At 36.7% G+C, this 25,259-nt stretch overlaps 1 protein-coding gene across 6 annotated transcripts in view; it reads left to right on the top strand.

Moving 5' to 3' along the window:
• The window catches only part of LOC122787886 (junction plakoglobin-like), an 803,785-nt gene that overhangs the window by 110,149 nt on the left and 668,377 nt on the right, over positions 1 to 25,259 (top strand). The window lies entirely within an intron of this gene.

Below are 25,259 nucleotides of genomic sequence, written 5' to 3'. Positions count from 1 at the left end.
GTCCTCTTGACAGCTCCCTATTCAGATGTCTGCACTTCAAATGCCGAGTGCCAACATGCCAAAAAAAAAAAAAAAAAAACAGGAGAAGAGCCAGTCTTGAAGATCACTCTTCTCCTTTAAATTTCTTTTTTTGCAGGGGCAACCCCCAGCCCCCTCAATGTCGGTGCAAGCCCTCCACATCTCTCAAACTTATATATAATATATATATATATATATATATATATATATATATATATATATATATATATATATATATCAACATCAACTCCGGGATCATCATACCTCGAAGAAAATGGAATATTCCAGGAAAAGGCCATCGCAGACTTGGTGTATGTAAGTCTACTCCTTCAACTGTTCAGTTTCCATGTCTTTTTTTCATATGCTTACCCCATTGCATCCACAATTTTGTATAAGAATGTAAACTGAAATACTGAACCTAGAGACAACAAACTAGCATATATCTATCTATCTATCTGGGTCTACTCCAGGAAACTAAACACTTGGCCACCTTGATGAACTTTGTCCTTTTCCCCATTATAGTTCGATCTCAGAGAGTTGGTATATTTACTTGGGGGGAGGGGGGTTTGATTTGTTTCGGTTATTTATTTATTTATTTATTTATTTTTACGTGGTGGCTAAGTGGTTAGTTTCATGGAGTATAACCAGTGATCTGGCTGTTCATTAAAATAAGTTTATGGCGAAGTCATCTCAGGAATATAATTTTTGGGTAAATGAGAATTTGATAATACGAAGTAGACCCATATACATGTGTGTGTGTGTGTCTATATATATATATATATATATATATATATATATATATATATATATATATACATACATATATATATATGGGTCTACTTCACATGGTCGACAAGCTATTTGAACGACTTTCATTTGGTCGACAATTCATTTGGTCGACAGGCAGATTTGCCCCCCTCTCCAATGTTGTGTGACCCTGGAGTTGATATATATAGTTAGGGGGGGGCACAGCCCCCCACATTGGGGGGTGTGAGGGGCAAAGCCCCCCACATAAAACTGCTTGTCGACCAAATGAATTGTCGACCAAATGAAAGTCGATCAAATGGCTTGTCGACCATGTGAAGTAGACCCATATATATATATATATATATATATATATATATATATATATATATATATATATAGATATAGATATAGATACATATATATATATATATATATATATATAGATATATATATATATGTATATATATATATATATATATATATATATATATATATTATATATATATATATATATATGGGTCCCTATCACATTGCCAAAGTTTCAAAACTCTAAGGACGATATGGCTGAGACCATATCTCTAAAGTTTTGAAAGTCCGACAACTGTATATTCAGATCACGGTATAGTGCAGAACTTGCGAATTCCTGTTTTCATCACTGTAGTGCAATCTCTGAGTTGCTATATTTAAGTTGCAGGGGGTGTGGGGGGCTCAGCCCCCCTGCAAAAACCCTTTTTCAGCGGAGGACCGGGGAGAAAAGTTCCTCAAGTACAATAAGAAAGCAATACAATAGAGAATGTTACAATATTACAATAGAAAATGTTACAATATTACAATAGTTGATAATTTTACAGTAAACAACATGGTATGCAGAGTACATAGCACAGTAGTAAGAAAAACAACATCAAAGGTAATTAGTAATGTGACCTCTAAGTGCAGTAAAAACGTTTATTTGCATAGACAATTGTGAAAAAATATCTTCAAAACAAACCCACCTCCATACACTGTTTCTGTTATGTAATCACATGTAGGGATTCTTTATATTAATAGCAATATTTTATCACTCCTTAACTCCACTCTCTATTATTAAAACATTTGAATAAATGATTTAAAATAGATAAAACAAATCATCGCTTTTCTTTGGTGACCTTGCATGGGTATTAGCTATATGTGCATTGCATTAGCAAATGTGTATACATAATGAAGTTCTTAAGGAAGGCTTACAGCTGAAGCATCTTTAGGGAGCACTATAGCTCTGAAATGGAATTGTCCTTGATTTTGCCTAAAGTCTGTAGTTTAGCATCAATATTTTTGGTCCATTCCTTACAAAATGTGTTTTGTGGCAAATCACTGAGGACTGCAATTATTATTCTAGTAACTGTCTAAGTATAAAGTATTGCAATACTTAATTACTTTGCTGTTCATAATGTGTACTTTTTATTTATTTATTTATTTCAGCAGTACAGTTTCATGCATTTGTCATGGTCAGAAACCTGTTGTGTGTGTGTGTGTGTGGGGGGGGGGTTACTCTATGTGTGACAGCAAAAGATAGAAATTATATTCGTTATTAGTTATATATTTATTTATTCATTTGATCACAATCAGACATCTGAGGTATATACTGGCTGTAACCAAAAAACACATCTGAATTTGTGTGTTGTGGGGTGGGACACTATGTTTGCTTCTGACACTAGCAAGCTAAAAATTGACCATTGTTTATGCATTTATTACTTCATTTGTTTGCAATCAGGCTTCTGATGTAAACACAAAATTGCTGTAATTAGTGGGTGCAGAGGCAGTCTGTGGATAACTTGCTGTTATTCATTCAGGATTAAACAATAATTAATCTTTCTTTACAGCACTAGTATGTTCTGAAGTAAATCAAACAGAAATACATATTTAATCACAGCTAGTATGCAGTCCATAAAGAAGCTATATTGAATGGGTAATGAAGCAGTCTGTCCATGAAAGCCACCAACCCTGACTGTCATTTGATTATAGTTAAATAGTCATTGATCTGGTTTGGCAGGGCTATTGTGTATTTTTTTACTAAAACAAAGTGAAATACATTACTGTCGTTATTGTTTGTTTGCAAGAATAGATCACATTAATCTCTGCAGACATTTTCTCTCTGCCTCTTGTAAGTAATGTACATGTGTTTACTTTTGATTTAAGCTTCCTGGGGGACAGTCTTTGTTTTACAGCAAACTAAAATGGATTACTTCTTTGCAAAAAATTTCTTTTTCTTTTCAATTAGTGCATTTTAGCAATTGAGCTTTGTAGACATTTTATTGCTGTGCCTTCCTTTGTCACAGATATATTCTAATATTGTTTTGGAGCTAGCAGTGTGTATTTCATTTTATTTTTATTATCTGTGGAGTAGCCTTTGTTATTTACAGCAAGCAAAAACACATTAGTTCTTTGCAAAAATTGTCATTTTTTTTTTTTTTTTTTTTTTTAATTAGAGCAGTTTTAACAGCTGAGCTTTGCAGACATTTTGTTGCTGTAGGCTCCTTTATGTCACAGTTTTACTCCAGTATTCTTTTCTGGCTAGCAATGTGTGTGTTACTTTTATTTCATTTTATTCTTATTATTAATAGCAGATTCTCAGGACTGCTACTATCTGCATGAGGTAATGAGAAGGCATGTGGAATCTGATCCGACTTTGTATATGAGATCAGATAAACTATCAGTGTGGTATATGTAGAGCTTGATTTCACAAAGTGTATTTGTTAATGGCTATGAAAGCTGTGAAGCATTTCCATTGCCTCACTAATAATGTTATTTTGGAGTATAACACTATCCTGTTTGGGGCTCTGTAAGCAGTGCTTGTTAGACAAAGTTTGTGTGTAACAGAAATTGTATAAAGTTAGCATAGCTAGAGATATAAAAGTTTTAGCTAAAAAGTTAAAAATAATCTTCCATCCTTATTAATCATTCCATTCAGGAATCCTACATCCCACAGCTATGGAAAGTATCATATCATCTCTCTTCATAAAGGTAGAAACTCCTATGATTTCTCTAACTACCAACCCATAGCCATCCTACCCCCTTATCTAAAATACTAGAAAGGTGTATTCACTCTCATGTTATGTAATTCCTAAACGCTAACAATCTCCTCTCTCCCATACAACACAGCTTCCAGCAATACCATAGCACAACTACTACCCTCCTCTCATTTACAAATACAGTTAACCTTTACAGAAATAACAACAACTTCCTATCAGCAATATTCGTAGACCTATCTAAGGCATTTGACATGGTGTCACACACCATACTACTAGACTCCATGGCCTCCCTATCCTTTGCCCCTTTCACTATAGCCTGGTTTAAAAACTACCTATCAGACAGACAACAATCTGTCCAGTGGTAAAACAAACTGGGGTGGGAGGATGGCAGAATGGTTAAGGTGTTTACCTTGAAGACACAAGGTGCAGGGTTTGATTCTCACATGGGCTACGTGGCTAGGCTTAAAATGGCCCACAAGGGCAAATAGCGTAGTACTAATCTATGAACCTATGAACTATCTCCACTACTTCCAACCACTATAGGAGTCCCACAAGGTTCAATATTGGGCCTTCTACTCTTCTCCATATTTACCAACAACCTTCATACCTCCACCCAACATGCCACACTTATACAATATGCAGATGGCTCAACCCTGATCTGCTCTGCACCATCACTCACTACCCTACAAAGACTCACTCAGGAATCCTTTACCTCAGTGGAAAGTTGGATTACCCAGATCCAGCTCATCCTCAATCCGAACAATACCGAATTACTCATATTCACTCCCAACAAAGCTAAACCCACCCATCAACCTTTCATAATCACATCCAAAAATGGTACTAACATCTCCCCCACCGATCACACCATACTCCTTGGTGTAGAAATTGACAATAAACTACTATTTGATGTCCATATATCACAAACATTCAAAAAGGTCCACAAAAGAATGGGTACACTATACAGACATAGAAAATGCCTATCTGATCACGCATGAATTACACTAGCCCAAACATACTTACTATCCACCCTTATGTACGCTGCACCAATCCTTACCTACACAAGAAAACAGGACCTTGAACAACTTGAGTCATGCTACAATAAAATTTCCAGATTTGGTAGTAACTCCACCTTCAAAACCCATCACTGTCAAGCATTACGAGAGCTTAAATGGTTGAGCTTCCTCAACTACTTAACTATCACCAATTAATACTTGCCTACAAGCCTACAATATTGTGAATTATCCTAACAAAACCCCATCCCTAAAACAACTCCTAACCCAGTTCATGTCAAATCACCCCCTCCGCTCTTCTGAAAAATCTCTCCTCTGTATCTCTGCAGCCAATAACTCTGCAGGTAGAGCTCACTTCTCCCACAACATAGCCAGGAACTGGAACAACCTTCCCTCTACTCTAACCTCTACTCTGTTTAAAAACTCTCTCAAAGCACACCTTGTAGATTCCTGGCTATGCCCATGCATCACATAAAACCCCTGCCTCATATAACATCTAATCAACTAGCTACTCTCATAGAATTCTCTTGTTATGCTACAACTCAGGAATCCCTACTAGTAACTTCAAAATGTAATTTTTTATGCATGATTTAAGATTTGCTACTTCTGTTAAAAGTGCCTTATGGCTGTTATTTTTTATATGTAACTTTTACGACATGTTTAACTATTATTGTTACTTGCACGGAGCTTTTCTCCCCGGGCCTCCACTGTAAATGGACCTGTGTCCAGTCGGACTATCCCGGTAAACAAATGTAAAACAAAAATAAAATAAAATAAAAATAAATAAAATAGCTAAAGTAATGCACCTGAATGGTGGAGCCTGCATAAGGGAATACATCAGCCTCTGCAAGCAGAACTGGTGTTTGCAGAAATAAATGGAAAAAAAAAAAAAAAAAAAAACACAAAACATTTTTCATATAACCTTTATTAAGTGAAAAAATAATTGTGATAACTTCATGTGTGGGGGCTATACAGCAGTGGGTGTTATTGAAAAAATACAAAATATGGCAGGTATCATAAAGATATCCACTGTTGTGTGTTTGAGAAACAAATGATTAATATTAGCAATATTTCACTATTAGGGCTAATACTACATGATTATTATGTTTCTGAATTGAGTTATATGTTTAGGAAGGCAATGAAAACACTGGGAGTTAAAACATAATTTATATAAAGCACACCACATGACTAAGAGGAAGAAAAACAGAAATATAACAGGTTGTTTGCTGTATAAGATATTGGTATTAGCAATATTTATTTATTTTATAATTTATTTGTTTGACATTTGTTAACTAGGTTAATCCAACTGGGCAGCAGCCCTTTTTCAGCAGAGGCCTGAGGAGAAAAGCTGTAAATAGTACATGAAATATAAGTAATCAAATACATAGTAAAACCAAAAACATTTGGAGTTAACAAAATATGTAAAACATAAAGACTATGATAGTCCGAGGGAAAAAAACATGCTTAACAATGTACAATGTCTTAAAATGTGTAAGAATTCAAAAGTTACACACAGTACAGGAAGAAAACTAACATTGGTCACATACAAGCATAATAAAATCAACAGAGCATTTTTAAATGTGCACTGTATACAGGAGCATGATCTCAAGGCACAGATTGCTATACAAGTACACAGTGATGTAGGCCGTGAGAGAAAGTGTCTGTTAGTAGATCTGAAAGAAGGGGAGCAGAGACAATATTCTAATACTGATACTAATATCTGATGAATGGTAGGACATGCATTATAAAGCACAGAGCCTCTTCTGAGATATAAGATTATAGTTTGTATCCAAAGTGAACATAACTCTAGGCTATACAGGGTTTGTACTGCTAAAACGTGTGCGCCAACGTTTATGAAAAATGTGAAATATTTTGCATATTTACAATAGTAAGGCAACAAATGGTGTTTGACACTGTATTGCTAGAGTACCTATGCAATTTTAAGTATTAGAAGACTAATAACAGTAAATACAATTGTTAAGGAAACACACAAATTGCTGTGTTGGTTTGAGTTACACTATATTGATCCTGCCAGTATTCCAGTACTTGGTCTAGTATCTCATTAATTGTAGGTCATGTATGACAAACGAAGATAGCATGTAAAAGCTGACACCACGTGCTACTTGATAGACTCAGTAAAACATTAAACATGGAATGTAGAGAGAACTACAGTTTTTATGGAGTGTTTGCAAAATTATATGAAAAACATGACATACTTTCCATATATTCATTAAATATGGACACATAGAGTCTAATACAGTCATATTTGGATTGGCATTTGGAAACTGTGTTAGTTACAAACTGAAATTAAAACATGGTGTGTAACGTGAAGATTTTTAGTGATATATATTGGTTAAAGGAGTTATGAATATTAACTATGTTTTCATATCAATATTAATATTGTAAAACTGTACAGCCTATAGTCAAACAAATGGTATTGCCTTATGCACAGCATCATGACACCCAATTTTGCATCTTATAGTTTCCAGCTGACTTTCAGAGTTTTGTAAATAAATTCTGTTCCTCTGAAATACAGTGAAACACTGTGGGTACCTACTCTTGTCAAACATCTTTGGAAAGCTTTTAAACAGCTGAGCAATCAGCTCTGTGATATACTGGGTCTATCTTGCACACTTACATAAATATAACTCTTCGTTTGACCATAATACTAGAACTTTTTTTCATGTGAAATACCTTTTTCTTTCATAAATTTCAATATAAATTCAATGCTGCCAGACAAACTTCATAGGTTCATAGCCTAGTATAAGACTAACTGCTCTTGGAACCTATTTTAAGCTTAGTCAATTACCGTATGTGAGAATCAAACTCTGGATCTTATGTCTGTAAGGTAAACACCATAATCATTATACCAACCTCCCACTTTTATACTAACACTAGTATGTAGCCCATCATCTAAAAAACAGCTTTCGTACTTTGTACTTTTTGTAACTTACATCATTTAATTGTAAATCATAAGAGGTGTGCTTTGAGATGATTTGAAAGGAATCCTCTCAGGAAGCAAGTGGTTTTCTGGTTTAAAAGAGTTCAGGAAGCAAGTGGATTAATTAGCTTATTGTTGCTAAGGACTGAATGAACTCAGTCCTTTTTATTTAAGAGAGCTACTAGTGTCCTGTAACCCCGAATAGGTGAAAAGCTGCTTATTGTTTTATCGAATGTATTACAACACTCTGGCAAACTGCCTTTTTGCCTGCCTTGTGCTAGTCCTTTGAAATCATCTGTCTTCCCTGATTCAAGGGTATGATACAAAAACATCCTTCAGAAGTTGCCTGTAATACCACTTATTTGGAAGTTTGTTTAAACCGCATACTAGGAGCAATTTTTGTTCTGATTAATTTACTCATTATAGTTACTAGCACTTTCTAACTGTATTTGTTATTTTAATGTGCATGTATATAGTATAGCACTATTCATTCTCATTTTAATTTGTACAATTTGTTTGTTTGTGTCTTTCGGCTTTTCCCGGTGAGGGGTTGCCACAGCGGAACTCTGGTCCGCTAATGATTGGCAGTAGATTTTTTACGTACTGGCTTGCCAGGCCTAATGCACAACCTTCAATGAAGGAACGCCCATTCACGCATGTCGCCACAGAGAAGACGCTCTAACTGAGAATCGAATGGGCAATGTCTAACTGTGAGGCGACAACACTACCGCAGCACCACCAATTTTAATTTGTACAATACTTAGCAGAAATATGCAATTTAATGCTTCAGATAAATGCATAAACAAACAAATAAATATTCAAGTGCCTACAGGCTCCCATGACTTGAATCCAGGGCTGAAGTTTAAGTTATCTTAAATGAAAGAAACATGGAACAAAGCAAAGCCCTCTACAACTAATCTGTGTATTTTTAAAGTGTTATCTTTACAGAAACATACACACACACACACACACACACACACACACACACACACACACACACACACGCACACACACACATACACACATATGCCAATCACTGAATCATAGTGTGATCCTGTTGGTCTACAGAAAAACAGTGACTATGTTTGGTGTCACATCCCTCCATAAGTTTGGAAACATCTATCTAAAATAATATAATTGAGAATATTCAGAAAAGAGAATAGCTATCACGAGTTGGGAGACAGTGGTCATTAAAACACAGGGGATGAATAGCATTCTGGAATCTGAACTAAAACCTAGCCAACTAGATGGTAACAAAAAAGTACAGATAAAATGGATAACAACTTTCCCACTTGTCTATAAAATGCCAGTGCTAAAATAATAATCTTTAATGGACTTGGATTCAATGGATTGTCAATATAGGAAGCGTGTTTGGCTGTGAAAAGCATGACCACTGTTATCAGTGTTTTAATTTCTAAACAATCCTCCATGAAAGCCACTTTATATGGCTTCTTTGTCAAATATGAATGGATTTGACTGAATATGTATCAAGTATTATTGTGCTTTTGTATTGAAGATGTCATTATCAATAACAAGTGTCCCAGCATCATCATAGGTATTAAATAGATAAAATAGTGTCGGAATATAAATTAATTTGTGTATACCTATGACTTTCATCAATTATGGGTGTTTGCCTTTTTTCTGCAATTGTATGACCCAGATGTTATTAAGTCTAAGGTTGTTGTGAGGGCTTCCCTCCTGTAAAAATGCTTTTGCACTGTTTTTTCTTGGGTCAGGAGATTAACTGATGTGTATATGAAACTATTTTGTTTTTATTAACATGAGGTGTGCACAGTTTCTATCGTGAGTTCATGTGGAATTTTATTCTTTGGCTTTTGTTTACTGTGAGCTTGATGTTTATGCTTGAATCTGGGTGCTTGACCATCCTAAGATTAGTTAGCCCCCGGGTCTGATATTTGTAACATTACGTTTGGATTTTGATGGCAGTTTCAATTTCCTGTGTAAGACTAACAACTTTTTTGTACAGTGTGGAATCCAAGATACTAAGGTCAGACCATGGCTGGTTCAGTGAAGCCATCAGTCAGAGATGGTGATTCTGAAATCATTAGTTAAATCATTTAGCTCTTTGGAAGTAATCAAAGGTTGTCAGATCTTTCTTTAACATCAGCCCTTATCAAATTGCTGTATGTAACTTAACACATCTTGTTCTGCCAGGAATCACAGTATCTAGAATTTTCCAGGTATGTCCTTGAATTATAAAATGAAAGTATTACTGTAGTGAGTTAACAGCAATATAATATGCAGTGAAAAATATTTTCTGTGAATAACAGGTCTCTTTCCAATGAGACACATTTCTGAAAAGAAAAAAAAAATGTGGTCTCTATGTTAGTAATATCCTTGCCACATAACTGAGGAACATTAAATACTAAATTTGCTATGTGATCATCTGGAATTGCCAGTTCAACCAGTTCTTCGTGTAGCATATGCAGTGCAAGAAAACTGAATCATGCCCTTTACATGCATTATTATTTAAGGTGAGTCATTAGCCAGGCATTCCACCTGTCAAATGTTACTTTCAATAAACTAGTCGCTTTAAGGTTTAGACATTGTTTTGCATCACTGAACAAAGACTTTTAGGCTCAGCTGCATGCATCTCTAATAGGGAAATCTGTGTAAGTTTTGAATTTCACTTATAAACTCTGGATGGAGTTTTAGATATCAAATGTTTGGACAGATTTCTCAATTCATCTGTACACGTGTTATACGAGTATAACACGTTTTCTTTTTTTTGCATTTTAATTTAGCAGCACTAAGGTTATTGCTCGACCACCATGCACTAACGTATCGACATTTGCATTGTCAGCATTTGGTGCTGATGTTAGGAGCATCAACATTTGGGTCTGTCAATTATTTTAAGTAGATCCATATATGTATATAGATATATATATATATATATATATATATATATATATATATATATATATATATATATATATATATATATATATATTAAAATGCATATGGTCAGTTTTAACTTTGTTCTGCTTTGCATCAAACTTATTTGGTCAATGTATGTAGAATAAAGTAAAAATGGTTTACCTGTGCATGTGTTTTGTGTTTGCATGTGTGAATGAGTGCACTTTTGTGAATGTGTGCACATGTGGGAATGTCTGCATGTGCATGTGGTATTGGGGTACAGGCTGAGCTGCTGGCTGTATGAAGCAAACTCTCTTAAAAGTGGGCAAGAAGTTGTTCCTTTTTCCCCACTGTTGTGTGTTATCAGAGTTAGTATATATAATTAGCAGGACGTGTAGAGAGCAACCCCCCTGCAAAAAGCAGTTTTATTGATTTATTTATTTATTTAGGTACATATTTTCTGTGTTTTGATGTTTTAGATTAAGTGGGTCAATATACTACAAAGCTGAATTGGTGAATTTTGATGATTTAATGCAGGTCCTATTTTCTATCTATCTATCTATCTATCTATCTATCTATCTATCTATCTATCTATCTATCTATCTATCTCTCTATCTATCTCTCTATCTATCTATATGTGTGTGTGCCTGTGTGTGTGTGTGTGTGTGTGTGTGTGTGTGTGTGTGTGTGTGTGTGTGTGTGTGTGTGTGTGTGTGTGTGTGTGTGTGCGTGCGCACACAGCTTATTAGCAATCAACAAATACAATAAGTCAACTTTATAGCTACAACACGGTACACAAACTATCCAGTTTTAATACAAAACTTTTACATCCACAATAAAAAAATACAGTTGATCTATTCTGACCCATTACACTTGATAATGCTATTGCAAAATTCAATATTGTTTCTCAGCACATTTTATGAGCAAGGCCCTATTAGAAGAAAAACAGTCAAAGCCAATCCTGTTCCATGGCTAAACAAATCATCCAAAGAACTCTTGCACACTATGAACAAGGCTTGGAAAGCCTGGTCTCAATATAAACACATCAAAACCTCCAAGCCTACAAATACCTGCACAACCTTACTGAAACCAAAATTAGAGCTGACAAAAAAAAAAAAACAATAATATACAGCACTCCAGAACACCTATCAAAATAATTCAAATGTTTTCTGATGTTATGCCCTGGGCAAAAAGACCTGACCAATCCATCATCTGATAAAACTCCATCTGAAATTGAATCAAAATGATTTCTTACCTCATTGATACTATAACCACTTTAGTAAAAAAGAATTCATCCACTAACTCAAGTACCTGTCAACAAGCAAACAACCACTCTGCCCTCCCTCACCTCACACTGCTGCATCAACCTACTCCATTTAAAAAACACCTACAAAAACTAAAACCCACTACTCTTGCTGTAGACAACCTTCCCATAAATTATCTCAGATTGGCAGCAGATGCTATAGCCTACCCTATGTCCATATTAATAAATAGATCTATCAGTGAGTCCCATGTCCCATCCCTTTGGAAAAAAATCATACACATCCCACTATATAAGCATGAAATCCCCAGTGATTTCTCAAACTTCAGGCCAGTTGCAATATCTTGTCTCCTTTGTCCAAAATACTACAAAAATGTGTCCCCCAGACATTTTTTTTCACACCTACTTAACCATCAGCTTCTCACACCTTCTCAGCATGACCTCCACCCAGAACAGAATATTATCACAGCTCTCCTCAACACTGTCAACATCATTTACCAAGCAAACGATGGTGGCCTCATTTCTGCCTTATTTCTTGAATTACCAAAACCCTCTGATACTGTCTCTCACCCTAAACTACTTCAACAGTTATCTTCTCTCAGTCTCCTAACCCCATCCCTACAATGGTTCAACAGCTGCCTATCAGATCAATAACAGTCTGCTAAATAAAAAAGTGCCCACTCAGCTTTCATACCATTCCCTGAAGGATCTATTCTGGGTTTTCTGTTCTTTAATATTTTTATTAACAACCTCCATACTGCATCCAAATATATCGCTTTAATCCACAATGCTGAAAGTTTGACCCACATATGCTGCACCCAAACTCTGTCCCATCTTCAGCAAATAACCCAGCAATCTTTTGCCTTCATTGAATCCTGCCTTAATAACTGTGATCTACTAAATCCAAGGAAAACAAAGCTACTCCAATTACTTCCCAAAGCACACAATCTGGACAGGACTATTTCACTATTACCTCCCTGAATAACTCAAAATAAACATTGTCTTGGACAAAACTATTAGGGGTAATTATAGCTATAGATGGCAGCTTGAAATTCAACTTGCATATATATTTGACCATCTCAAAGAACCACCAGATACTCAGGATACTTTAAAGAATCAAGCCCTCCTTCAGAGACATCTAAAACACTTGGCATCTACTTTCCACTTAATTTACTACAATATGGCTCTCCAATCATTGCAAATCTATAGATCATGCTTACATTTAAATTAGAACAATGATACAGTAAAGAGACAAGCTTGACAACAAATCTGCCTTATAGGTCACACCACTGTATTGCCCTAAAACAAACACTGTATTGCCCTAAAACAAACAAACTGACTGGAATTACCTCACCTATTCTCAGCTAATTGTATCTCTCAATATCGTACACAATCCACAAAAATGCCCAACCCTGACAGGACTCATTCAGCATTATGTACATTCAAGACAATTACATTCACAAGACAAACTGCTTCTTAATGTTCACAAGTCCATTAATTCAGCAGCAGATGCCCTATGCTCAGCCTTCATCACTAAAATATGGCATGCAATCCAATCCTTACTGAGATTAGTTAATAGACTCTTCACCTTCAAAACTTATTTTGAGAAATGCCTATCAAATTACCCAGGGCTTGCTGTTGCTCAACCCCAGAGGAACCTAACACCACTTAAATATAATTTATGACTGGAACCCATTAACTAAACTAGTATAAATATTTTTGACTCATACAATTCTACTAAACTGCCTGTAAATATTATAAATATCTGTACTCTATTTCCAATATACCTATAAAAGGCTACTTTTACTTACTAATTTAACAAATTTGCCCATCACCACTCATTATCTCAATCTTAACAGAAATGCTTAACCTAAAAAAACTTTTCCTTACACTGCCAGTCATTGTTTACTTCCTTTCTACCCTTAATTTTTTATCTGTCTCTCTCTTTAACACTAAGCTCATCTCTGTCACTAGTAGGAAATAACAACTACCACTTTTTCATGTAAGTGCGATATGTAATCACTACTAAAGTTTCTGCTTCCTGTCTGCTCTGTTCTGTATTATATTATACCCTCCCAAGTCTCCCTACACACATGCCAACCTACTAATAAAGTCAGCTTTCATTTTTTTTAATTTTTGTTTACCTGAACAATTCTTGACTTTTACCTCCATCACTAAAATTCTTGTATGATTAATTGTTACGCTTATTATTTCTAAGTATTCCATATGTTGATGCTAGACAATTTTTGTACAGTGTAGTTGTGCATTTAATGCCAGTTATTATGTGTTCATGGTACATTTGTAGTCTATGTGGAGCTTTCCTTCCCATGCCTTCATTAAAAAGGGTTTTTACTGCCCAATCAGAATTGCTTGGTAAGCAAATGCTAATAAATAATAAATACATTTTGCAATCTTCTAAGGGTTATTGTTTCATTTAAGTTTTGCAGTCTTAGACATTGATGGGTTTTGTGGATTTGTATTTTGTGTGTGTGTGTGTGTGTGTGTGTGTGTGTGTGTGTGTGTGTGTGTGTGTGTGTGTGTGTGTGTGTGTATGTGTGTGTGTGTGAAAACACAAATTAAAATCTTTGAAAGTTTCATGGAATTTATGCAAATGACCCCTTAATGACACACATGCTCACAATTTACTAGTCTTTGAATACAACATGGAGGGTGCAGGGGGCAAGCCGGCACGAGCATGAACTTTAACAGGAATTGAGTACTGTCTGCATTTTTTCACCCAAGAGTAACTAACTGTTATTCCAACAGGGACCAGAGATGGGCTATTCTTCCTCCTACAATGACTACAAGTGTGACAATTGCTGAGACATAGAATACCACATTCTCAAGAAGGAAATGGACACCTCGGGTCTACAGCACTCTCCCCTTGAAACTTCCCGTCAACTTGAGACTTCCCCTGTAGCAAACACAAGTGGTCCTATAATTTTTTATTCATGAATGTGGAGTGTTCTCATTTTTTTTTTGTAATCTCTCCATGTCATACTTAGATTCTTTCCCCTTTAAAATTCTGTATTATGGCTTTATTTAGCAGGAAATGATCATTTGTACCGCTTGCTCAGAGGTGACCTGTGCCTGACATATAAGGCCATGTCAAACCCAGATTTGATGAATATGCTTCACCTCAAAAAATCTAGATCCCTCAGAACCACAAGGGCGGGAGACTTAAACCTTGACACGGTTATAAATAGAACGTGCTGGAGGGACAGATTCATCACCCAGAGACTCCCTATGCTGTGGAACAAAATCCCGGTACATGTGAGGCAGAGCACCTCTCTGGTCTTGTTCAAGAGGAATCTTGACCAATGGATGGGAGATTGCAGATATAGGATTACTTCAGCGTCACTGCTTGACAGAGGCACAGCAAAATGATAGGCATAGTTTTTATTCAAACTAAAAAGCCAAATAACTATGGGCTAGGCTTATAAATGCCCTTGGGCAGATAGCCTAGTATGAACCTATGAACCTATGAACCTATGACTTTGTTTTGTTCCCTTTGTGTTCTCTTGCCATAACTGAGTTTTCTTTTTTTTTTTTTGAATGACTATAAACTTTGTCTGTATCAGTTCCAATATACATCTTTTATATAGTCAGGAGGCCTGCTATTGATCTTTATTTTTTAGAATAGATTGCAGGTTCACTCTTAATGAAGAGTATTGTTTTTTTCTGTTGTTAAACAGTTGGCATCTGCTTGGGATGCATATTTAAATAATTCTTACTCAGTGCTAAACGTTTGTGAAATAATGTTAATGCTTTTAGCCAGACATTAGGTGCTGCATGTGAGTTTTTCTTAATTTTGTCTCAGTTTCTCTGGCCGGTACTTTATCCCATTTCATATTATTTACATTAGAGCTCCTTACTGTTTCTTTTAATTTTTCAATCCATTCTGCATCTTTGTTATGTTCAACAGGGGCTTCATAAATATTTCTCCAAAATGTACCTATCTTTTTTTTAAGCTGTTTCTATTCATTTTGTTTATTTCCCCTATTCTCTATAAAATCTTTTTGGGTCACCTACAAATTGCTTATTTTGCACTTTTTCTTTATATTTATTTGCATACCCACTACGTTTATCTGTCTGTGCTGATATTTTTAGTTTATTATTTATTTTGATTATGTGTATTGCTTTTATCAAGTCTCTTTTTTTTAAAAATATTTTTGATGGTGTGTTCCCTTTTCTATACTCTTCTAAAAGTGACACTTCTTGTATTGATTGCTTTATAGTTTTCTCTGTTCACTGACTTCATGGTGGAATTTGCTTATTCCATTCCTTTCCTTAGTTACACTATGTTTTGTGGTAACACTTTATCCATTATTAGTTTAGCTGCACAGTAATACATTCTAATAATGTCTGTTATATCATGTGAATTTTTCTTAATAGTCCTGATTAATAGTAGTACTTAATAGTACCGTACAGTGTTCAACTGTTTTATCAGTCTTGTGACATTTTGGGTCTTATTTACTTTCGGTAATCTATTTCATTTATCTTAATATGTCTACCCATCTCTATCAAATCAAGCAGGTCTTAAATCATTTTTTTCTGGCCTGAGAGAGCCTTCTTTGCTCTCATTTTCCTGTGAGTAATCTACAGAAAGTTTCAGAAAATCTTCCTTTGCCATATCCTGTTCTGATGCACCCTGCTTTATTTACCCCCTTCATATAGGGACCCATTGTCCCATCACTCCACAACATTACGTGCATCATAGTTGCCACTGTATTAGTTCCTTCCATTGATGTACACCTTCAACTAGACTTTCATACCAGTGTCCTACAGAAGGCACCAGACCATCGTGATATTGCAAATCTTCTTTAGATGCCTCCTTCTCATCTGTCACTCTTTAATCTGGGGACCCACAATTCCATCATGTTGCAACATCACATGTGTTGGATTCTCCTAAGCAAGTCCTTCACTTCACAGATAAACCATAACTTCAATTTCTGTTTGTTTCATTTTTCATCAAGTCTCCTGGTTCTATTTTTATTGACATTAAAAATGAGGTCATTGCTAGTGCACTAGGGCTGTATGTTTTGTAGGCCATTTTGGAGACCTTCAGCCTCTTTAACTTATTTTAAGTTACTCAGTGGGTGCCATCATCAACATATATGACAATATATATATATATATATATATATATATATATATATATATATATATATATATATATATATATATATATACTATTTGCTGGGGGACTTCCTACCTGCACTTATTGTATCCCAGTGCTTAACCAATGTTTTACCTATTGAATTATGCATGAATTGACATTTTGTGCTGTTCATCAATGACTCCCTTATGTGGGGTGATGTCAAAAGCCCTAGCAATGTCAAGATAAACAGTATGCACTGTGAATTCCTCAGGTGCTATTGTCATCTGTTTAAAAATATAATATGATTTAAAACCAAGACCTATCTACACCAAAACCATACTGTCCCATCTTTAGCAGAATTAGTAACCTGGTAGCACGTTTTGTAAGCTACATTATTACACTTTCCATAATTTATTCATAAAAACATGGATGTTCTAGCAAGATCTCCTCACTGGAGTTATTATAGAAGAAAGCTCCCATTTAAATAGACTGGAGTACAATGCACATTTTCTCACCTACTAAAACACATTTCTTACATTATTGTAGTAGATTATAGACTATTAAAAGACAATATTACATATAAACTGAAAAAAGTATGTTTTCATCATGTTTTTATCTGTTTCGGCAATACCCATTCATTTGTATCACTCTAAGTGGATAATGTTTTCTGTATTCTTTAGCGACAAATTCTCTCAGTTGTCTGCTGAACTTCGTACCGTCTGTGATTATTCCATGTTTGTAAATCAGTTCTGTTTTATTTTTTTTATTTTATTTTATTTTACTATTCCTGCAAATGGTCTTTTGTGATCAGTCTGCTACCGCAGTAAATAAACATAAAAAAATTGTCCAATGGACTGTTGTGCTGACATGCTTTTGTTTTACGGTTATGGATTACGCCTTTCTGATGTAACTTTAAGTTTGCACGGTGTGCACTGTGGTAAAAAGAACACCTGTTAGGAAAATGACAGTGATTCACAGGAATCTGTCAAGGATACAGTCCCCCGGATTTACTAAACTTCCATGCAGGACTAATCTAGTCCTGTACAGAAGCGGCATTTTAAGAGGAGGACGGCAGAGCGCCATGCATATTAATGAAGGCGCGCTGCCTGAACTCCTAATGCTACACAGAGTGTGGACGAGTGCAGGGGGCGTGTCTGAGAGTAGACCTCTCAGAATAAACACGCCCCTGCAAAGTAGAACAGAAAAATGTGTAAATAAATGAGCGAGACTGCTCATAAGTGTCCGTATATCCCCACCAACAGTCCCCATGTGTTCAACAGCAACAGTACATTCAAATAAAATGAAGACACCCTTTTATTTATTTTTTTAAAACCCCTGAGTACAGCTAACCATAGGTGTGTGGGTTTGCCCATCGCCTAGCTACAGTTAAATCATCTGAAAAGGCTGAAGAGGATAACAAGGAATATATATGCAAATGAAGCAGCACAGCAATAGTGAAGTGGTTAGAGCATCCGCCTAATGAACAGGCATTCCTGGATCAAGTCCCACTGCAGCACAAATCATTTAACATGGGAAATCTGTATATAAACGTAATTTTACATTGTTTTGCCATATAAGCTACAGAATAACAATTAAATGTGAACTGGAGTACTGCATGAAATGCACATGTGAAGTGTTAGTGTCATAATGAATAAGACACATGTACACAGGTCTAAGCACGAATAAGCAGTGGTAAGCGGTGTCCAAGTGCGCTTGTGTGGGGGTAAGCCATGCAAAGTAGAAGCTAATGAGTGTAAGAAACTGTAACCGGAGGTTAGCAGTGCTTACCATCATGCAAACCCACGCAAAGCCGCTTACAACTGCTGTAAAGTGGCTTAATCACTCTGGATCCAACGGGCCAAGTTCCACCCAGCAACAAAACAAACTGCCTCAGCAAGGCTCAAACCCAGGACCCTGTACACTATAGTAGTTAACCATTAAGCCATCATAGCAATAGATAAGTGAGATTAAGGCCATACATCCCCTATACCCACATGGATTTTTATATCTATCTATCTCTCTCTCTCTCTCTCTATATATATATATATATATATATATATATATATATATATATATATACATATATATATATATATATATATATATATATATATATATATATATATATATATATATATATATATATATATATATATATATATATATATATATATATGGGTCTACTACCATAGATCGAAATTACACTATTTCGAAATACGATAGTAGTGTCCCACTAACGTGAAAGTGCACTTCAACAAAAGTGCACTTTCATGAAAGTCACTAAGTCGAAGTGACATTTCCTGCACTGTGGTGTGGTAGTGACGGACCTCATGGTTAGGGCTTGGGTTAAGGATAGTGGCTATCCACTATCCTTAACCCAAGCCCTAACCCTAAGGTCCGTGACTACCGCACCACAGTACAAGAAATAGGTCCGTAACTACTGCTCAGTGGAGGAAATATAATTTCCTGCACTGTCGTGTGGTAGTCACAGACCTTAGGGTTAGGGCTTGGATTAAGGATAGTGGATAGCCCTACTAGCCATCCACTATCCATTACCCAAGCCCTAACCCTTCGTTCTAGTGACTTTCACGAAAGTTCACTTTCTTTGAAGTGCACATTCGCGTTAGTGGGACACTACTATCGTATTTCAAAATAGTGTAATTTTGAGCTACAATAGTAGAACCATATATACATATATGTATATACATATATATATATATATATGTATATATATATATGTATGCAGATATATATATATATATATATATATATATATATATATATATATATATATATATATATATATATATATATATATATATATATATATATTTATATATATATATATATATATATATATATATATATATATATATATATATATATATATATATGTGTGTGTGTGTGTGTGTGTGCATGTGCGTAGATATACACAGGTATACAGCTATGATAGGAAAGAGCACACAAGAATGTCATATGTTCACAGGCTATGTCAATGGAGGTGAGGGGCCCAAGCAGAAACATGTAACACGTAGCATGACCTCCCCCCCCAGCCAGACAGAGGAAACATACAGATGTAATATATATATATATATATATATATATATATATATATATATATATATATATATATGAAGAATAAACATCATGACAATAAAGCATACAAAAAGAATGAGAAGGAAAACAACAGCAACACCTGTATTAATTTGTGCTGTCATCTTATGTCATATCAAACTGGGCAGGGGTGAGCAAATCATTGTTTCTCAAACCACAGGCTGGGTACTACCAGTGGGAGTAACATTGTCCACCTGCTAAGTCTACCTTACAAACAATTACAGGGTAGTCCCTGGTGGGACTACCCAAAAAGTGCAGGTTGTTTGGACCTCCAACCAGTACACAAGCCAGGACAGGTATGTTCAAGGACTAGAAGGTTTGGAGAGCCTGATGATACATGGGTGGAGACAACATACAGGTAGGGTTCCTAACGCTGGGGAGAGGGCAATGTGTGAAGGAGTGTTATGGCTGGGATAGCAACTGAGGAATGGATGGTTTGTGTGTATGTGGAACTCGGTTGGGGTGGAGGAGCCATGAGTATGAAATATGGATCCAGGTGTGTCAGGGTTGGATGGCATGGTTCAAATTGGACCGCCTCATGGAGGTCAGCAAGTTTGTTATAAATATATATGCATACACACATACATAAATGTATATTTAGAAGTACATTCCCTGTACCACATTCATTCCTTCTTACATTAAGAGGTTGAGAGGTATGATTCTCGTGTATGTTTAGTTGTGTTGTTTGGCCTCTAAGGCTCAAGTCATGACTGAATAGAGTCCTGCCTCATTGGAACAGTCTGCATACTCGGTTAACAGATGTTAAATAAACATTTATTCATAGTCCAGTACAGAAAAGATGGTGACCCCCTTCTCTGCACTGTGGCATATATATCCTGACATAATTTCATGCCAAATGCTTGGCCTTTGTATCAGTGCAGGCCATACTTAGACTGTCATGAAATGGTTGTCATCTATATATGTATATATATATATATATATATATATATATATATATATATATTTATGTCTTTGCGACAGTTCCACGATTCTGCTGGGATATAAACTTCCAAGGCAAAATGAGCTGTTGTCTTGTTTCTGTTGTATATTGCATATTGCAGTACTATAGTATTAGAGTTACGAGAAGACAGAGGGAAGGGACAAATTTGCAATAATTCAGAGTTGTGTATTTAGTTTCGAAGTTAGTGCTGTTCTCAAAAGAATAAAATGTGAAGACTTTCCCATTATGAAATATTTGAATCATTCCTGTGATTTGTCAGCTACGTCAACACCAATCACTAAACTGGTCCTATTTGTAATATAATGTTGCCGAACTCGTACATCATAGGTTTACATGTGTAACGTGTGCGTTATCATATAGTCTTAGTTATCAATTTATTTTAGTGTCTTGTTAACTGGAGTAACAAAGTTATGAAGTATAGAGTCTAATCATGAAATAAAGACATGTGTGTCCCAGGTAGGACAACCCAAACATTGGGAATAGTGTCCTAGTGGTCACTCATGTCACCAATGTTTGTGGACTAAAAGGTTGGGATGTCTGAGGATACTTGGATTGAGTTATGTCAGTGACGTGTCAGGGTGGGTGTTAGGGGAACTAGGATCCATAGGTATATGGGTATATATACAAATGAAGCAGCACAGCAATAGTGCAGTGGTTAGAGCACCCGCCTAATGAACAGGCACTCCCGGTTCAAGTCCCACTGCAGCACATATCATTTTCCATGTGAAAGCTGTATATGAACATATTTGTACATCTTTTTTGCCATAAAACCTACATAATATTTAAATGTGAACTGGAGTACTGCATGAAATGCACATGTGAAGTGTCAGTGTCATAATGTATTTAGGCAGTAGTAAGTAGGTTTAAGCACAAATAAGCAGTAATGAGCATGTTTAAGTGCATTTGCATGGGGGGTAAGCACTGCTAAAGTCAGGTTACAGTTTCTTATACTCATTTACCTGCTGAATTGCTTAACCTGTGTAGGCATTGCCTAGCTCTGCGCAAACCCATGCAACCTTGCTTACAACTGCTTAAGAGTGCCTCAATCACTCTATAGCCAACTGCCCTTGTTCTGCTCAGCAACAAAATAAACTGCCTCTCTGAGGCTCAAACCCAAGACCCTGCACTCAATACACAAAGTGATGTACCACTAAACCATGGTAAATATACATAGCCTGAAGTTTGCACACACATACCCTGCAGCACAATCAGTCAACAGTACAGGTAATGTATTATTATGACACCATAACCCATTAATGCAAGAAGTCTGGACAAAGTATGCCACACTGTGGAGTACATGTTCCATACTGTCATGGAGGCATAGGCATGAATGGAACAGTACACCAGGCAGGGTCTAAGGGTGCAGAGAGACTCTGTATCGGCTGTGGATTCTATACAGTTGACAAGCATGCTTACGCCTAATGGGCAGCCATTCCCAATATGGGTCCCACCACAGCACAGTCCAGTTTACATGGCTAAGTATGGTATAACCATGTGTGTTGTTGCATAACCCACTACACAACACCTATGAACACATGGTCACAACACCCCAATGTAGGCATGTAAGCCGATATAATAGGCATCACAAGGTATTATTGTAGTCCTCACCCCCACCCAGGAGTGTGAGTGTCTGACGCAAGCACCAAATGCAGTGCATATGCACAGCTGTTGTCGTAGACAACACTGCCAGCTGTGGACCTTCCCTGCAGCAATCCTGAACATCCCTGGATAATCCCCCTACTAAAACCCCCCTTTGTGTCCCATGCAGCCCCTGTTCCATTTCTATTAATGTCTATGGGTACAAGTAGGTGACACCCTCTTTCCCCACTATATTGACAATATCTGGAACCCCAACCCACATGTAGTATCACAGCTGTCCCACAGGACACATGTAACTAACGCATGAAGGAACACCACAAGCACACCTGGAGCAGTACAGGCTCACCACCTTACAAACCCCCCCAACCTCACACTCCATACTACTACATCAACTAGTGATACTGACACCTCTTGTCTTGCCTCACATACAAATCCCAACATCAGACAAACCTTCCCTATTGCTCCCCATCCAATTATACCCGCAGGCTACTATACAGTTACAATGTCACCCCCACTACCTACCTGCCTACTCCCTAGCTATTCGCCTCTACTGTACCACACAGGTATGGAATAACACCTACCCCAAATACCTGCATGTAACCTACCCAGACCTGTGAAACAGGAATCCTACCTCACCTTAAACCGACCTTTGTCAACAGTCATACCTGACATGTAAACCTGACCTAAGCATGGATAATACCGACAGTTCAATGTAAACTAAGCATGAGTAATGGGGGACGTAGCTATATTATGTCTGTTACCCTCTATGAATGTGAACACCCCAGTATTAATAATTGGGATATGTAGCTGGGGCCAATGTAGAGCTCTACACCCCGGGCCACCACTGACAATGGACAAGCATACAGTCCGACTGTCCCGGTTGACAGATGTGAATAAAATGCACGATGTTGCGCATGTGTATGCGGGAGCAAGCGGATATAAGCCTGTTTGGCTGCCAGTATACCAGTACCACACTGGTGAAGCAATGTAGAGGCTAACTGAGTGCAAGATGCCACAACCAGAGGTTAGTAATGCTGTCCTTCGCCCAAACAAGCACATACCCACCTACAAATGTTCTACAGTGCCTTAGTCACCCTGTAGCCACCAGCTGTTGCTGTGGCCATTAACAAAATAATCTGCACTGCCAGGTTGCAAACCCCTGACCCTGCACACTATAGTTGACCTGAGTTCCACTAAGCCATGGCAGATACACTTTCAGCTGCTGTGATCACAAACCATTCATCCAGCACAGGCATCCAACAGTATAGGAAATGTATATAATTATGTAGATGTATGTGCGTGTGTATGTACAGATGTAATATATATATATATATATATATATATATATATATATATATATATATATGAAGAATAAACATCATGACAATAAAGCATACAAAAAGAATGAGAAGGAAAACAACAGCAACACCTGTATTAATTTGTGCTGTCATCTTATGTCATATCAAACTGGGCAGGGGTGAGCAAATCATTGTTTCTCAAACCACAGGCTGGGTACTACCAGTGGGAGTAACATTGTCCACCTGCTAAGTCTACCTTACAAACAATTACAGGGTAGTCCCTGGTGGGACTACCCAAAAAGTGCAGGTTGTTTGGACCTCCAACCAGTACACAAGCCAGGACAGGTATGTTCAAGGACTAGAAGGTTTGGAGAGCCTGATGATACATGGGTGGAGACAACATACAGGTAGGGTTCCTAACGCTGGGGAGAGGGCAATGTGTGAAGGAGTGTTATGGCTGGGATAGCAACTGAGGAATGGATGGTTTGTGTGTATGTGGAACTCGGTTGGGGTGGAGGAGCCATGAGTATGAAATATGGATCCAGGTGTGTCAGGGTTGGATGGCATGGTTCAAATTGGACCGCCTCATGGAGGTCAGCAAGTTTGTTATAAATATATATGCATACACACATACATAAATGTATATTTAGAAGTACATTCCCTGTACCACATTCATTCCTTTTGCAGACATAAATAACATGAAAGTAGATAGAATGATAGGTTGTGCATAACCATACATGTAATAGGTTCATAGGTAGGTACTAGGCTATCTGCTGAAGGGCATTTATAAGCCTAGGCAAGGTGTGTCAGCTCACGCCGCCCCATTGATCAATTTACTGGGCCTCTGTCAAGCAGAGCTATTGAACTGATCCCAGTATGTCCCAATCTTTGACCCCCCACCCCCAATTATATTAGGCTTTGGCTAGACTTCTTACATTAAGAGGTTGAGAGGTATGATTCTCGTGTATGTTTAGTTGTGTTGTTTGGCCTCTAAGGCTCAAGTCATGACTGAATAGAGTCCTGCCTCATTGGAACAGTCTGCATACTCGGTTAACAGATGTTAAATAAACATTTATTCATAGTCCAGTACAGAAAAGATGGTGACCCCCTTCTCTGCACTGTGGCATATATATCCTGACACAATTTCATGCCAAATGCTTGGCCTTTGTATCAGTGCAGGCCATACTTAGACTGTCATGAAATGGTTGTCATCTATATATATATATATATATATATATATATATATATATATATATATATATATATATATATTTATGTCTTTGCGACAGTTCCACGATTCTGCTGGGATATAAACTTCCAAGGCAAA

Source organism: Protopterus annectens, chromosome 13.part0 (genome assembly GCF_019279795.1).
Source record: "Protopterus annectens isolate FY-2018-M chromosome 13.part0, PAN1.0, whole genome shotgun sequence".
NCBI lineage: Eukaryota > Metazoa > Chordata > Ceratodontiformes > Protopteridae > Protopterus > Protopterus annectens.
This window is presented reverse-complemented; position numbering and strand designations above follow the sequence as displayed.